Here is a 5,690-nt window from a genome sequence, read left to right as displayed (position 1 = left end):
GTATGTAGTGCTAACTTGACACCATACACCTAGTCGATAGAATTGAGATATTGAAAATGTTATACAATGGAATATTGTAGCTTTTTTGTTGTAAATTTGTTGTGGAAAGAAAAAATTTGTAGCTTTCGTTTTTTAAGAAAAAATGGTATGTAGTGCTAACTTGACACCATACACCTAGTCGATAGAATTGAGATATCCAATATGTTACTATGCCATTAATTGTAGCTTTTAACTTTAAAATTTGTTGTGGAAAGAAAAAATTTGTAGCTTTCGTTTTTCTGGAAAAAATTGAGTTGACCCTTTTTCGAACAAAATTTAGTATGTAGTGCTAACTTGACACCATGCACCATTNTGTAGCTCTCGTTTTTTAAGAAAAAATGGTATGTAGTGCTAACTTGACACCATACACCTATTCGATAGAATTGAAACATTGAAAATGTTATAACGGCATTAATTGTAGCTTTTTTGTTGTGGAAAGAAAAAAATTGTAGCTTTCGTTTTTTAAGAAAGAAATGGTAAGTATGTAGTGCTAACTTGACACCATACACCTAGTCGATAGAATTGAGATATTTAAAATGTTATAACGGCATTAATTGTAGCTTTTTTGTTGTGGAAAGAAAAAAATTGTAGCTTTCGTTTTTTAAGAAAGAAATGGTAAGTATGTAGTGCTAACTTGACACCATACACCTAGTCGATAGAATTGAGATATCCAATATGTTACTATGCCATTAATTGTAGCTTTTAACTGCAAAATTTGTTGTGAAAAGAAAAAAATTGTAGCTTTCGTTTTTATGGAAAAAATTGAGTTGACCCTTTTTCGAACAAAATTTAGTATGTAGTGCTAACTTGACACCATGCACCATTGACGACAGAATTGAGATATTGAAAAGGTTACAACGGCATTAATTGTAGCTTTTTTGTTGTAAATTTGTTGTGGAAAGAAAAAATTTTTAGGTTTCGTTTAAAAAAAAAATGGTATGTAGTGCTAACTTGACACTTTACACGTAGTCGATAGAATTGAGATATTGAAAATGTTATAACGGCATTAATTGGAGCTTTTTTGTTGTAAATTTGTTGTGGAAAGAAAAAATTTTTAGGTTTCGTTTAAAAAAAAAATGGTATGTAGTGCTAACTTGACACTTTACACGTAGTCGATAGAATTGAGATATCCAATATGTTACTATGCCATTAATTGAAGCTTTTAACTTTAAAATTTGTTGTGAAAATAAAGAATTTGTAGCTTTCGTTTTTATGGAAAAACTTGAGTTGACCCTTTTTCGAACAATATTTAGTATGTAGTGCTAACTTGACACAATGCACCATTGACGACAAAATTGAGTTATTGAAAAGGTTACAACGGCATTAATTGTAGCTTACGTAAATGTATGGTATGTAGTGCTAATTTTACACCATACACCTAGTCGATAGAATTGAGATATTGAAAGTGTTATAACGGCATTAATTGTAGCTTTTTTGTTGTAAATTTGTTGTGGAAAGAAAAAATTTGTAGCTTTCGTTTTTCTTGAAAAAATTTAGTTGACCCTTTTTCGAACAAAATTTAGTATGTAGTGCTAACTTGACACCATACACCTAGTCGATAGAATTGAGATATCCAATATGTTACTATGCTATTAACTGTAGCTTGTAACTTTAAAATTTGTTGTGAAAACAAAAAATTTGTAGCTTTCGTTTTTCTTGAAAAAATTTAGTTGACCCTTTTTCGAACAAAATTTAGTATGTAGTGCTAACTTGACACCATGCACCATTGACGACAGAATTGAGATATTGAAAAGGTTACCACGGCATTTAATTGTAGCTTTTTTGTTGTAAATTTGTTGTGGAAAGAAAAAATTTGTAGCTTTCGTTTTTTAAGAAAAAATGGTATGTAGCCTAACTTGACACCATACACCTAGTCGATAGAATTGAGATATTGAAAATGTTATAACGGCATTAATTGTAGCTTTTCTGTTGTAAATTTGTTGTGGAAAGAAAAAATTTGTAGCTTTCGTTTTTTAAGAAAAATGGTATGTAGTGCTAACTTGTCACCTACACAAAAATTTAAAGATTGTTCAGCTAGGTTAACAGCGTTAAGCTAGCTTTAAAATAAATCGATCACGCCCCTGTTTTGAGTGTTCACTTACACTGGCGGTCAAAAGTATATGAGTGGTATTTTGTTTTTAATATTTAGAATGCTTTTCAAAGTATTTTTTTTTGTTATCTTTTAAAAACAATTTGGTTCATGCTTTAACAAAAACCATATAAATGAAGCTTTTAAACATTAAACTATCGGCCGCTGTGGTGTAGTGGTAAGCAGTGCGCGCTTCCACTCCACAACGCCTGGGTTCAAACTCTGGTCAAAGCAACATCGCAAAAATATAGAAAAAAGGTTTTTTCTTAACAGCGGTCGTCCCTCGGCAGGCTATGGCGAGTGCATTTCTGCCATGAAAAACAGCTTCTCATAAAAATACAATCGCCGTCCGGAGTCGGCGTAAAACTGTACGTCCCTCCGCTTTGTGTGACAACATCAAGACACACGCCACAAGTCGGAGGAGAAGCTCGGCCAAACATTAACATATGTGTAAGCGCCAATCTATTATTATTATTATTATTATTATTATTTTTAGTCATTATACAGAATTTAGAAAAATTCCAAAAATTTTTATCCAAGTTTTGAGCTTTTTAACCAGTATTTTTATAACGTTGTAGGGTATGCAGTTACAAGGCTTATAAAATTTTAGGAAAATAAGTACAAGTTTCGAGCGGCTAAAAAATCGTTTTGAATTCTAATATTTTTTTATTGGCATTTAAAAAAAAAATGATCACGACCATTTTTCGTTTTTCTTCTTGATTTATGTCCAGAAGTATTACATACGAAAAATTAAAGCCCCCCAAATCATACTTTTTCCAAAAAATGTATTGGGCTGCACCGCCGTGCATGGTGGCGACGAATAACTGTTACAGTCTTTTTTCAATAGAAGGGTGCTTTATAGATTTTACGAGTATGAGGCCTTATGTTGGACAAAAGGGCGAGTACAAAAGAGTCAAAAGGAGGAAATTAGCCTATGGGTATAGAAGATAAGGAATAAATTAACCGACGAAGACTTTCGTGTCGCTTCCGCTATTCTCTCAAAGTGTTAAGTAACCACTGGTAAACCTAAATAAAGGTTAAAATTTATTTAATTTTAATTTATTTAATTTAATTTAATATTATATTGAAAACATTAGTGCATTAAGATGTAATCTTTACTTGCAAGTGCAAAAGTACAGATAATAATTAATATTACAATATAGATTAAGGGAATGTATACGTTGAATTACAAATCATAAATTCTAAAATAAAACAAAGGTAAGCTTATAACCACTATTCTTGATCACGCTTGGAAGAAAAAAGTTAAATATGAGTTTTTTAAGTTGCCTATGTGCAACGCGTTCTTCAAGGACAGTGGAAGGGAGTTCCAGCGCCTTACCGCATTAATAAAAAACAGTCTTAAAGTGCGTCAATAGTTAAATCTCGGAAGAATAAGACCTGACGAACGTGTACTCTTGGAGAACTTAAGTTTATTGTACAGATATTCCGGGCTCTTCGTGTTAAATAATTTGAACATAAAAATACAATTACGCGCGTTCAGAAAATTTTGTAAATCACAGCCAAGTATAGAATTACGCATAGATCGTATTTCTTTAAACCAAATACATACCTTGTGGCAGAGTTAATTTTTCAATTCAATTTTTGGAGTGAATGAGAGTCCAATTTGCCGTAGACGATGTCAAAGTACGTGATATAAGGAACAATTAAACTTGTAATTAACTTTTTCTTAGTGGCTACCGGTATATAAGGTGAAGTTACTCTAAGACATCGTAGAGTAAAAAATATTTTACTCACAACTTCATTAACATGATCATCACACGCAGGTCTAGAGTTAATAACGAAACCCAAATTCCAGGCTTTGTCACTTAATTTAAGCTGGTTGGCTACAATAAATAAGTTGGGAATATCCGATGCCAAAAATTTATCTTTAGCGACAGGTATTACACAAGATTTTTGAGCATTGAGGCAAAGTAAATTCTCCCTAGACCATGATAATATTGAGCTTAAGTCCTCGTTAAGTTGTAGACAAATATCCTGAATCGATCCAATTTTATTAGAGTGTGCTAAAATTTGATCAGCTGTCCTTTATATCAGACCATGATCTCATTTTCTGTTCTTTTGATTTTAATCTTAATTCTGACCGTACTAACTTTGTAAACAGCCATATCTCATTTGACTACCGTTTTCTAAACGTTGATAATCTCTTAACTGACCTCTCACACATTAATTGGTCTATGTGCTGGGGACTTTGCACGGTGAATGAGAAGCTTGCCTTTTTGAATGACAACGTTCTGAGTGCTCTTAGAGCTCATGTCCCGCTACGCACTTTTGAGAACAGATCCTCATCGTGCCCTTGGTTCAACTCTGCGGTCCAAACTATGATCAGAAAGCGTAATAAGGCTTATTCTCGGTGGAAAAAGAACCGTTCAGATGCAAATTGGTCTGCATTTAAGGCAGTTAGGAATGAAGCCACTTCAGTAATTAAACGTGAAAAGCGCAGGTTCTTTGGAAAAAAGTTGGATCCCTCACTCCCCAATAATGTCCTGTGGCGAAACCTAAAAAATCTCCGAGTACATGTCAGTAACAGCACTAGCTGCCTACTCGAGCCTGAAACTCTAAATAACTTCTTTGTGAGCCGTGCGTCTTCCCCTTGCTTACTCGCCCCAAACATTTCATTTTCGTGTCCTCGTCCTTCTGTTGGTCAAATGTTTGAATTTAGTGCTGTGTCTGAGTGTGATGTAGTAAGATGTATCAATAAAATACGGTCCAATGCAATAGGCGAAGACGGCATTCCAATACGATTTATTAAAATAATTTAACCGCTTATTTTACCTACCTTGACTCATATTGTCAATCATTGCTTCACCACCTCTTGTTTCCCTGACGCATGGAAGGTTGCAACTGTGATTCCGGTAGCTAAAAATAAATTTGCATGTAGTCCTTGTGATTTTCGTCCTATTAGTATCTTGCCTGTCTTGTCTAAAGTACTTGAGTCTTTGATGTCTGAACAAATATATGTCCATCTTGAGAAATTTAGGTTATTGTCCCCGTTCCAGTCCGGATTTAGAGCTAGACACAGTTGTTCCACGGCTATGATTCAAATACTTGACGACATTCGGATATTCTTTGATAAAAACCACCTGACACTATTATGCCTTTTGGATTTCTCCAAAGCTTTCGACTCAGTTAGCCATGAACTACTACGCCTCAAACTCAAAAACTATTTTGGGTTTAGTGACTTTGCCGTGCAGTTAATGAAAAGCTATCTGTCCGACCGAACCCAAAGAGTAAAAGTTGGTGCTGAAGTATCTAAACTGAAACCACTATTAACGGGTGTACCCCAAGGCTCTATTTTAGGGCCATTGCTATTTAGTTTGTTTATTAATGACATCTTCAGTACTTGCCAATATGCAAAAATGCATGCTTACGCGGACGATATACAGATCTATTTGTCAGCAACTTTTGAAGACATGGCCAACTTGTGCGCGAATTTCAACAGAGAATTAATGTCTATATCGTCTTGGTCTTCGAAAAATGGTCTTTGTCTCAACTGTGATAAATCCTTTGTGTTGCCTGTATGTAAAAGAAATATTAAATTTGA

At 34.0% G+C, this 5,690-nt stretch overlaps 1 protein-coding gene across 2 annotated transcripts in view; it reads right to left on the bottom strand.

Annotated features, from left to right (window-relative positions):
- The window catches only part of cno (adherens junction formation factor afadin), a 379,548-nt gene extending 374,336 nt beyond the window's left edge, over window positions 1-5,212 (bottom strand). For both annotated transcript variants that reach the window (XM_017609197.1, XM_017609198.1), the window contains exon 1: window positions 4,926-5,212. The gene's annotated coding sequence lies outside the window, so the exon portion shown is untranslated. The remainder of the gene's footprint in view (window positions 1-4,925) is intronic.
- Between the last annotated feature and the right edge of the window lie 478 nt (window positions 5,213-5,690).

This window comes from Rhagoletis zephyria, unplaced genomic scaffold (genome assembly GCF_001687245.7).
Source record: "Rhagoletis zephyria isolate East Lansing unplaced genomic scaffold, Rhagoletis_zephyria_1.1 Rzeph_scaffold_00199, whole genome shotgun sequence".
Classification (NCBI taxonomy): domain Eukaryota; kingdom Metazoa; phylum Arthropoda; class Insecta; order Diptera; family Tephritidae; genus Rhagoletis; species Rhagoletis zephyria.
This window is presented reverse-complemented; position numbering and strand designations above follow the sequence as displayed.